Source organism: Bombus huntii, chromosome 18 (assembly GCF_024542735.1).
Source record: "Bombus huntii isolate Logan2020A chromosome 18, iyBomHunt1.1, whole genome shotgun sequence".
Lineage (NCBI taxonomy): Eukaryota > Metazoa > Arthropoda > Insecta > Hymenoptera > Apidae > Bombus > Bombus huntii.
The window spans coordinates 1,190,096-1,202,512 of record NC_066255.1 but is presented as its reverse complement, the minus strand read 5'-3'; the positions used below and the strand labels follow the sequence as shown (position 1 = coordinate 1,202,512).

The 12,417-nt window shown below is 36.7% G+C and overlaps 1 non-coding gene across 1 annotated transcript; it reads left to right on the top strand.

Annotated features, from left to right (window-relative positions):
• Positions 1 to 442: 442 nt before the first annotated feature.
• On the top strand, positions 443 to 549 carry LOC126875645 (U6atac minor spliceosomal RNA). Its single transcript, XR_007693609.1, has one exon. It is a non-coding gene; the product is annotated as a U6atac minor spliceosomal RNA (small nuclear RNA).
• Positions 550 to 12,417: the final 11,868 nt, after the last annotated feature.

Genomic DNA, 12,417 nt, shown 5'->3' with positions numbered 1-12,417 from the left:
TTAGAACACTTCCTGATATACATTGCCACATTAAGAATCAAATACTTCCCAATCATCTAGAAGCTCGGAGGGGCAGCCAGCTGCGCTCGTTAAGGCCCAGAACTGAAGACGACGCGTTGCGAGTTCGAAACCTCGGTATAAGGACATCTCAAAAAAGGGGACGGAAAAACCAAAATTTTTCTTAAAAGTTATATACTGCAGGCAAGCGGCCAGCCCCTCCCTTGCGTGTGTTCTGGGTATACTTTCTAGGAATATTTGGTTAAAGGTGCTTGGTGTTCAGCACACAGGGGTCGTCCGACGATCAACTCGCGCTGGTACCAATGTCCCGTTCGTGGAGGTTTTAGCCGGTAAAAATCCGGCACTACCTTCTGCCCGTCCCCACAGGGTTGTAAGGTGTCTATGAAGATTTCCTCCACGTAAAAAAAAAAAAAAAAAATTTTTTTTGTAGTACGGAAGAAGACACGTTTAACACTCCCGTAGACAAGGATGGATCACATATATAAATGGTAAGGCACTGTCGCCTTTCGTCGGGACTTATCAGATCTTTTTGGAGGGACCGCGAAGGGCTTCCGCTATCCTTCCGGATAACACAGGTTATCTGTTAACCTTTTCTTGTGGCAAATGATCTTTACAGCTACATCCTTTCGAGCATTGCATTTCGAACAATATATTAGACGCGAATTTAGATGTTTGATCCATTGACATCGTGTAATCAAAAACGAAATAAGAAAGATAAAAAAATTTGATATACAACACAGTATTACCGAGTAAATTTACACTATTAATTACCAAATTCCAGACTTGAACAATATAATCATAGGCAAAACTTGGATACATACCGGTGGTTAGAAGGTGGCGCCTACTGACATTCTGAATCAACTTCAGTAAACGTATTTCCTTGAATGATGAAATTAAAAATGTTACACGAGTAGCGGTAATATCGTAAACTGTTTATAATTTAATTAGACATAATGTTACTTATATGCTTGTAAAAAGTTTCTATTTGTAAATTGGTTCGTTAATTATTTTGTTTTACTTTATTTATATGATCATATATTACTTTATATCCATTTATTTCATTTTATGTTTCTTTATCTCCTTTATTTATTTTATTTCATTAGCATAATTTTCTTTAATCTGTTCTATCTTTTCTAATAATCTGTGAGTACTGTAATTTTAAAGCCATTGGTTTGAATTCATTATAACTAATATTTTATTGATCTGCGGCATTTCAGTCAATATCACACCATTATGTTATTATTATTATTATATTATAATATTATGTAGTTATTATTATATTAAAACTGTTTTGTGAATAAACGCTAAAAAAGGTACACATTATACAGTTGTTCATCGAAATCGTTACAAAGTTACGTAGTATCTAAACACCCGACGCAACACTTAAAACTCGTTTGTCGGAAAATAGCAGCATTGCTGTCAATGACATTAGCATAGTCGTCTGTGCTATGTGTATCAACACAAGCGTCGGACGCGTGTATCAGCTGTTGTTGCTATGAGAGTGGTGCAGACAGGCGATCGATGTTGTCCATACAATTCGGATTTAAGACTCAGACTGCGGATTTTAGACGCAGCCGCGTAAGGCGCTATGGAAATTCCATCTTTAGACGATTGTCAAACATTTACTTACATACGTTTAAGGCGGATTCAATATTTGAAAATTTTTGAAAATCAGTTGGAAGTAAAATTTTCAGAATTAAAAGACAGACGTGTGTTTATAACTTCCAACATCAGAAAGTTTTTTATTGCGAACGAAATGTCATTTAGATATGTTAAATCTTACACATTAAACCTTCAAAGGAGCAACTCGATTACAAAAATAGTTTCTGGATTCCACTTTCATGAAAATGAGCAATACCAGCTATCCATAACCAGCTATCGACGAGACAAGCCAACTTTTTTTCCAGAAATTCCCTGTAAGCCACGGATAGGATAGAAACAAGAGGAATCGTGTACTATTGGTTTGGCATTTAAGTGATTGCAGATTTTGCCATTAAGTGGTAATGACAAGATCCGCAATCATTTAGTTGCCAACCTAATGTATTATAGTTTGAATGTATATGTTGATATTAAAACTATTCGATTCTTCGATCCATACTATGGAATCCAACATCCAAAATAGTAGGGAAGACAATTGACAAAAGATGAATGGATGAAATAATAGCTAAATCCCTTTTTTTTGGTACGTGGAGAAATCCTCATGGACGCTTTGTTGGTGCTGCAGCAGCATAGCAGTGTCGGATACTTACCGACTAAAACTCCACGATGGCATGCCTACGTGTGTGACAGGAATACCACGGGACCTTTTACGAATTACCGCTGGTGCACTCTCCTAAAAGTGTCCTAACTGATTAATTTCACGCTAGGGGACGCCATTACTGCTAGCGCCCCCTCCCGTGCTAGAAGGGCTGAGCGGGGCACAGCGGTCAAGGTTCTCTTCCTCGGCCGCAATAAAAAATTTTTGTTTTTTTTTATGTTTTTCTTTCTTTTTGTCCTTCCGTTTCAGTTGGTAGTGATTGCCTGTGTTTTTTATTTTTTCTTTTTTTTTCGTGGAGAACGTTCTCATAGACAACCTTTTACCTCTCCATCTTACCGGCCGGGGGCACAGAGCGGTGGCAGAGGGTAGTGTGTCGGCCGGACTCTTACTGGCTAAGATCTCCACAGTCGAAATGGTAGGAACATGGTCGGAAGTGTGAGTGTTCGTCGGCTCTGGGGTGCTTACCAAGCAACTCTACCAAGCACTCTCAGTAAGTATACCAACAACACATGCAAGAGGAGCTGACCGCTTGCCTGTTGTATATTACTTGTAAGGGAAATTTTGGTTTTTCCGTTCCTGTTTTCAAGTTCTCTTTGCCAAGGATTCGGACTCGCGACGCGTCGTCTTCAGTTCTGGGCCTTAACGAGCCCAGCTCGTTACCCAACATTGATTCTTAATGTGGCAATGTATATCAGGAAGTATTCTAATTAGCCTCTTGAAGGAGATGTACATTTTTCATAGCCCTCTCTAAATACAAGGAGTAAAGGTAAATAATTCCCTCAATTAAATCATTATTATTAAATCTATTATGAAGCTCTTAATAATATATTTTTGCTGCTATTATAATTCTTGTAGTAAGAGATGGCCGTTCTAAAATAATTGCTGCTTCTTCTAATGCACTTATTTTCAAGATGCCTAGCCTTGCGTTTTCCATCGCACTGGCAGAGATTTTATAACATATGGGATTGGCATAAGTTATAAATAGGTCTAATTAATAATTTGTAACAGAAGATTTTAACCTCAAGATGTAGGTCCGATGCAAATGATCGAATTTGTTTACTTCGTTGGAAATTTGATTGAGGTGCATTCTATACGATTGTACAGTTTTAATGATTTTTGGAGCCGTTTCAATTTTTGTTAGGATTTCTTCTAGACTTTCATTTGAGGGTAAAGCTATAGTTTTGAGATTTGTTTTCTAAGCTATATTGGTTTTTAATTTATTGTTTTCATCAAAAAGTTTATCTATATTTTTATTTATTAATTCTAAATCATCGTCATCCAGAGTTCCAAATAGATTGCTAGAAATGGATCCAACAAAATTCAATAACTCTCTTCGGTAACGAGTGGGTGTCATAAGTTTAATATGCATTACTAAATTGTCTAAATTTCTTTCGTGAGCGCGAGTAATCATTTCATTGAAAGACTGGCATTCACTCGTACAATGCTCTGTTAACATTAGTCTAAATCTTTTAATTTCGCTTAGTTTTGCATATATATCCTTAATGTCTAAACATATAATTACGTTTACAGATTCGCTATATATGTATGCATGAGCTAATTTTTCTTGATATATAGAACGTTTAGCTTAGCTATCTATGAAGAAGATGAAGACCGTCCTGGAAAGTAAGGTTTAATACGATTACCATGTATTTTCCTAATCGAGTCATTTACCATTATTTCGTAATAAAGGGTTTTTACTTTTTCAATGGTGTATGGCCCTAGCCATTCGGTATCTAACTTGTGTTCTTTATGATCGTTATGAACTAATACTAAATCTCCTTCTCTAAAAATGGATTGAAGTTTAATAATTTTTTTTTATCTCTTTCATATCTTTGTTAACTCTTCATTAGAGTTTCTCTGTCTTTAAGTAGTTTGGCAGCTCATTCTCGATTCCTGAAGCTAACATCATCAGCGTATGTTCTTTGGGGATTCTGGGATATGGTAGAGGGGAGATTGGCCTCATGTCCAAATGTGAGTTCGAAAGGGGTATATCCAATGGCATCATGAACCATTATGTTATATGCTAGACACACAAAATTTAGGTTTTGATCCCATTCTGTTTCATTGTCGTTTTGTATAGCTTTTAACATGTCGGATATTACAGCACGTGTTCGATCTAAGCTTCCGTTGGATTACGGGTGGAATGAGGTGGTTTTTATATGTTTGATTCTAAATGCTTCTTCGTATCGTTGCATTAGTTCGCTAATGAAACTTTCGTTTCACGGTTTACGTTTGGGTGCGGAGAATATATAAATGTAGTGATTCAGTAAAGCGTTCCAGATTGATTGGGTCTGTTGTTGTTTTTAAGGGTACAAGTAATAAATATTTGGTTAGTTCATCGTGTATAGAGAGAATGTATTGGTTTCCTGCCTTGGTCTTTTTCAATGGACTTATCAAATCCATAGCGATTTTGTCGTTAGGTTCTAATGGGGTGTCAGTTATTTGTGATTCTTCCTTTCCTCTTATCCGAACAGTCTTTGATGTTTGACACGTCGCACAAGTTCCTATTCCAGTTTTTATTCTGTCCATTAGGTGTGGGATATTATATTTGTCATTGATTTTGTCGTACGTCTTTTGCATTCCGGGATGTCCTATCAAGTCATGATTTTCTTTTAGTACTTGTTCTATCTCTTCTTCACTTAAACTCTGTATTGGTTCGTAAGCAAATTCTATGTCGTCGCTTTGGTCATTGAAAAATAAAAGAAGTCTTCTTATGTGTGCTTTTTCTTGTGCGTTTAAGTTAATGTCTCCTATTCCGATCTTTCTACTTGTTTGAAGTATGTTTGATATTTTCTGTAACCATGTGGTTTCGTCATATGGGCTTAGATCGTTTTTGTTAATTGGAAAAAGTAGTCTTTGCTAGATGTTAGTTTTAATAATTTTGGTATTTCTTCTGATTTTTCCCAGTGTTTGAATCGTTTTAATAAAACGTCAGTTTGTGTTATCGCGTGTATTCTGGATAGGGCGTCAGCGACTGTGTTTTCCTTTCCATTTACGTAATCCATGTCATATTCGTACTCCTCTAATTTTAGTCTTCATCGAATCAATCGGCTAGAGGGTTCCTTGCAGTTGTGTAGCCATTTAAGAGCTTGATGGTCTGTTTGAATTTTGAATTTGCGGCCTAGTAAATATTGTCTAAGTCTTTTAACTGCCCAAACGATAGCTAATAATTCCTTTTCTGTCATAGTATAATTTCGTTCAGGGGGGTTTAATGTTCTTGAAACGAAGCAACAAGGGTGTCCGTCTTGTGAAAGAATGGCTCCTAAACCTTCGTTACTGGCATCCGTTGTTAACGTAAATGTTTTCGTATAGTCGGGATATTTTAATACTAGGGCTTGGCATAGTTTTTCTTTTAATGTTGTTGAGATATATATAATTTTCTGTGCTGGACTGGCTTGAATGCGTAGTAGAGATACTTGTATGCGGGTATCTGTGTGTGGAGGTATGTGTGTGCGCGGCGTCTCGAAAACAGATGAAGGTAAACTATTCAGTCGGTTAACAGTCGGGTATAGAAGAAAGTGAATATCTTCGGAATCGTTTATCAAATAAATATATAATTATTCTAATATTAATTGCAAGTGTAAATTTAGTGTTCCTGTAACATTATTTCGGCTATCAAGATCCACAATTCTCAACATGGTAGCAAAAATCGTGATTGCCGAGATTCAATGTTATGGAACCACGTGAAACCGGAAGTGAATATATAAAAGTCGATTTTTAAAAAATTGGAAATAAGTTCTGAAGAGATAAAGAGGCTATTGGCAGAACAAATAAAAGGAACCTGGATAATGAAGAAAACTATTTTTGAAAAAGAAGAAAAAAAGGATGAAAATAAAAAACGAATCAAGATGCCAAGGGACGATGAAATTAAACTTCAAATATTCGATGGACGTGATTACAAAATGTGGAAGAAAAGAGTATTAATGTATTTAAAGTGTAAAAAATGTCTAGAACCGGCTTCATGAGAGAAAATGGACACGGATGCGCAAGATAACTGAGATGAAAAGAATCAATGGGCGATGAACTACATCTATGGTAGTATAACGAATGAACAATTAGAATTTGTTGGTGATCGAGACACTGCTTTAAAAATAATTAAAAAATTTGATGAGATGTATATGAAGGAAGCAACAGCATTGCAAATTTGTATAAGAAGTGGACTAGACATGATGAGGCTGAAAGACTTTGAAGAATCAAATTCATTTTTCACGGAATTTGAAAAAACGATAAATGAATCAAAGAGTGCTGGTGCAAACGTAAGTGAACGTGAAAAACTCGACTACATGCTGAAAACACTACCAGAATCATCGAGCTATATTGGTGACTTGAACGACTCATTGAAAGAAAGTGATCGAACTTGTGAATTTTTAAAAAATATTTACATTTGAACTTTTTATAATGCCATCGATCGATACGAATAGACGAACGTCCTCTCTAGGACGATCATTATAACGAATCATTATAACGACTCATACTGTAGAATAGCAAGCGTAGAGTTGAACGGAAGAATGGACGAGCAACGATTACAACCGGCATACACTATCTCTGTACTTGTATTTAAAGTGATTTTAATATACACTGACTATTACAATTTTATCACTCGTCTCTTGAATAAACCAACCAACACGTAGAATAAACCACCTCGGCTCGTAATTTTTGGAATAAGATACGAGATGTTCCACATAATCCATATATTCCTTGTCTTTGTTTTCAAACTGAACAGTATCTAGAAGTTATTTACAAATTCGGACATATTCCATCTGAAACATTTATTTTCTGAGATTCCTTAGATTTATAGATTAGCATAAGAAATATTTACCGATTATATAAAATATAAATATTTACCACTGTACGACAAATGTTTGTTATATACTTATAACAATTATTGTGCCAATTTAAAATATTCATAACCAAGGTTATATATATGTCGGGTTAACATTAGAATTTAAGGCGCGTAACGATTCTTCGTTTGAATTAGCCATCGTTTTACGAAGCAGAGATTATATTTACACGAATATACAAGACTTTTACAAAGTACAATAAATATTGAGTTTAACGAATGAGTTTAACGAATAATAAGATTAATGAAGGCTATTAACAATGTTCTTGGGTTCAAACGAATCCACGGTCAACGGGATAACTCTTTACTATGCGTAGAATAATTTTAACTATAAAATACGATTGTTGAGACGCTCGGTATAAACTGCTCGATGTGTCACTCTCCAAGCAATCGCACGAATAATAAACTGATGGAAATTTTCCTTGCTGTACGATTGCATTTGTTTGTTATATGCTCGTTGGAAGCATCGAGAAGGTTCCAATCGCCGTTGCTACGCAGTTTCTGCCTGGAGTTTGATTAGTAATACAACGTGTGTCCCATTATATCGACACCTCCGAGGTACAATCCCATGTGGCTAGGCCCGTTGTTGAGGCTGTATGCCGCCACATTTCTAGGGAGAACCATACAACCACACCACACCTCCGTCAGGCGAAACGTTCTTCCCGTGACCGTGGCTACGTTCGGCCACCAGTTGTCGCCTCGAGCCCAAGCTCATTATCACAAATCTCGAACAAATACAATCGGATCGAATGACGACAATTGTTTAATTACGCCTATGATAGAATCTAGATTACGGTGTTAAGGGATTTTCCCGAAGTTCCAAAGAGAAGGCTCCGATGTCCTTTCATCTCCGACATGTATATATAAAGAATATATAATGAATAAGTTGATTAAAGTCTTGAACACAAATACAAATTTAATGTTAATTATTCTCATTTTTTAACCTTTAACGCTCCGACTTTTAATTGTGAATATCGACCGACAATTCCAACTTATTCTCATTCTACTTCGACTTGCAAGCTTTTAACACTTTACCGACCGATAGCCGAATAATCGCTTTTTAGTCTCCGACGCTTACCGACCGATAGCCTATTCATCGGCTTTTTGTCGTCGACGTTTACCGACCAATAGCTTATTAATCGACTATGTTACGCCGGGCGACTCTCTGCCTGGCCCAGGTCACACACCGTGGGCCAGACGGACACCGAAACCCGAGTAACTTGCCTGCTAAGGTCCTTCAGACCCAACAAATGTCTTTTTCTAAATCAGTTTCTAAAGACTATTGTTTACTACGGCTTGACACGAGAAGGTTAGTTTTTCTCACGTACGATGCTTCCTACTAGCAACTTTCTATCGAGGGCGGTTAAGACCCTTCCTAGTCCACCAACCTTCGTTTGTCCAATCCGAGGCAATGTATACTGCCCTCACTTCCTGACCTACAATGGCATGAACAAATCCGATGGTCCCGTGCGCTAGACACACCCATCACAGGCTTTCCTCCGACACAGCATCGTCACTCAACTTCACTTCTTCTACCTCGCTGGAAAAGTCAACTACTATGTCTAACGCTAACGCCTATCGTGGCAGTCTAAGCATAACGCGAGAGTCGGTTCTTGGTATTGTCGAGCATACATCTCCTCTACTAAATATATTATATGACTACGTCCACTAATACACTAAATCCAATTATAAGAGCCCTGCTCTAACGTACATATCTATCTTATCTTCGTGCGATGAGTGATTATCTATTTATCTATGCTCATCAGTGTAATCTAAGTGTTGGAAATATATGATTTATAATTCTGTGAATCACAGTGTTATACAAACTCAATAACCCCTATTATCTCAACGGAAATCAGGGGATCGATCAATTCGTGGTGTCGATTGTTATAATCGTAACGGGAATTTACGACTCCCGTTGACGTCTCTCCTCGCGACTGCGTCTCCCCGCGATTGGTCGAAATAACAGACTATTATTATAATTAAAAGCTATTACTTATAATTCTCAGTGAGAATTAATTATAAAATTCTTCCAAATAAAAAGGAAAGAAAAAAACTTCTTAAGTGTCAGATTTTAAAAAGAGTACCGCACCGCATCGCACATTGGTGGTGCTTGGGAGGCACACTTGGAGCGTTAAGTGTTAAGAGGAGATATAAATTTGTAAATTTATCAAATTCAGAAATATTATTCAGAAAAACTTCAATAACTTTGACATTTTTTAGGAAAAAACACGTTTTGCAACACACGTTCAATTCTTTATTAGGTGCCAAACGGAAATGAAAAAGTTATCAATGTACAATGGAAGCTACCCACATTAAAAAGGAGAGCATGCATGCGCTAGCCTCCGCGGTACATCTCACGAACGCACGGTAGTGGGGATGTCGCTGGGCAACGGAGGGAAGAATCCGTTCGATCAATCACTTTATCTGTATGCGATTAATATCGTTGTGTAATATCGGAATATATTAAAGGTGTAATTTTGTCCGATTAATTATAATTTATTAATAATGGATTGAAAATACAGATATTAGTTAGACAGAGAAACGATGTTTGATTAACAGGAAAACTAAATGCAACGCTCGTATTTACAACAAATAACTTGACAACTATTTGGTAACTCTCTCTCTCTCTCTCTCTCTCTCTCTCACTAGCAACTCTACACTCGACAACATTCGCAACTCAATTCTAACGACTCTATGCTTCGACGTCTCCATCAACTCTGACCCTCGCCAATGCACTCCTGCTCGGTCGTGCTCGCTCTTGCACTCCTGCTCTCGTCCTCTCTCTCTCTCACACACACACACACACTTTTCGGCTCACATACTCTGGCCTCTCGATTGCCACTCCTTGAAATATGAAACCGTACTTCTGTTTTGACGCTGCTTATCTTTTCTCGCGTCACTGTTACTAGGCGCTCTTGGATGTAAACAAACCACAAAAAGACGGCGTACACGGTGTTTTCTAATTTCAGCCGATCTCCAATCAAAGCTATTCTACGATATTACAGTTGTATTCCAACAAAAATTCATGTATTGCAGAAAGATGACATAAATGATAATAGATTCTAATGTAAATTAAAAAACAGTGTTTGCAACATCGTCACTTAATTTGCGAAATTGATTACTGTGACTTCTGAACGGCTAATAGAACAGCCAACCTTTAATATGCATATTCACATATACCATGTATAACTAATTTGACTTAAATCAATCTAATGAAAATAAGTATATGTAATTGCGCTCCTGTCCTAATAAATGTATTTCATAATTTTACAAAAAATATATTGCAAAAATAAATAAAAAGTTTGAGATACCAATCAATTCGATGAATATAATAGCATTAGTGTAAAAAATAAAGTTGTATAAATGTTTAGAGATTTATACAAATTCTGTATAAATAATGTATAAGTAAATTACTCATTGTTCCTTTCTGTTTTTTTTTCTTGCGTTATGTTATGTAAAATTGAAAAGTTTGCAGTAATAGTGACACAATTGTTACTAAATAATAGGCAACAGTTTTAAGAAATAATATCTTTTGAATAAGACCTCGGATCAACGAAAATGAATTACACAACTTTTTCAGGTTGAAATACTTTTTGTGGTAAAGACTATACCAAATTAGATACTTTTTCGCGATCCTTATCACGTACGATATCAACCGTAAGGTAATTTATATAATTTATATAATAATAATTTAATTTACATTAAATTTAATTCACATTAAATTATTATTATATAAATTATTATTATTTTATTATTATTATTGCTTAGTCCGTGCCTTTCGGCTTTGGACGAACTTTCGGTTTTACATCTCTTATATCTATTTCGCTTCTTATATGTCTACCTCCCCTCTTATCCGCTCTATTCTATTTCACTCCCTTAATTATTCTATCTCTACGAACTAAATACTAGAAACTACAAATTAATAACTAATGACTAATAACTATTGCAGCTTTGGTCTTTAGCCTCCTTGCTGTGCTTCCTTCCTGTCGTTTGCCCTTTCCTTCTCTATTATTGCTTTCAGTTCTGTTAAACCTTTTCCAGTCTCGTTTAGTGTTTTTCCTATGTCCTTTGATCCTCCCGTTATTTCACATTCTTCTATTACATGTCTCAGGTCTTCTTCTTTCCTTCTACATAGTCTGCATCTTTTTTCTCCCTCTTCTTTCCAGTATTCCCTTGCTTTGGTCTCGTTCCCACATGTGAATCTTGCCTTCTATACTTCCACTTCATCCACCCTTCTAAGTACTTTGGTAATTCTTCTTTGGCGATATTTCTGTAATGTATATTATATTTGGATTCCCTTATCCTTTTCCCCCTCTCTTCTGCTTCTCTCTTACTTCTTTCTTCTATAATTTGGTCTACTGTCATCCTTGTTTGCTCCTCTCTTGCTTCTATCTGCGTCCCACCATATCTCACCTCTTCTAGTCCCTCCTTACCCTTTCTTGCTCTTTTCCCTTCTTGGCCATTTCCCCAATTTCTCTCTCTTTCCTTTATACACTCCTTTACTCCTTTTTAGTTCCTTTTTCATTCTAGGGCTTTATCTTCATACCTTGCTGCTCTTTTTAATGCTTTTTCTTTGATTTCTATTAGCTTGCATTCTTCTATCGATATATAATTTGGTGCTGTCATACCTAATATCCGTTTTATATATCTTCTTTGTATTCTATTCAGTCTTTCTTCCATATCCCAGCCCCATACCTCTGCTCCAAACATCTTCATTCTCCTCTCGTAGTCCTGTTTGAATATTCTTTCTCCCACGCTCCATGTTTTCTTCGTTGCTATTGTTGCTCTCTTTTTCCTGTCTTGTATGTGTTTCTCATCACTGCGGTTTTTCTCTAGCATGCACCCTAGGTATCTTATCTCGTCCACTTCTTCTAATTCTTGCTCTCCCCATTTCCATTTTCTTTGTCTCCTTTTATCCTTCTTTTTTCGAAAACTACTATCTTGGTCTTTTCCGTGCTCGGTTCTAATTCGGCTTTCTTTAAAAATTGTTTGAATCTCTTTAGCATATCTTTTAGCTCCTCTTCTCTATCTGCCATCGACACAATATCGTCTGCATATGTTAGTGACCATACCTTTCTTTCTCCTACCACTATGCCCCCAGCTTGTCCTTGCCTTAGTTCTTCTTCCAGTCTTGTTTGACTCCCCTCGAAGTCCAAAATTCCCTTGTGTCGCGGTTCTTGACTCTCGTATATCGCTTTAATCCTTCGGGTTAGTTTTTCGCTAATCCCCATTTTCCTCATTTTCTCCTCCAGTTTCTCTCTGTTTAGTCTGTTGAACGCCGCTCTTAAGTCCGCAAAGC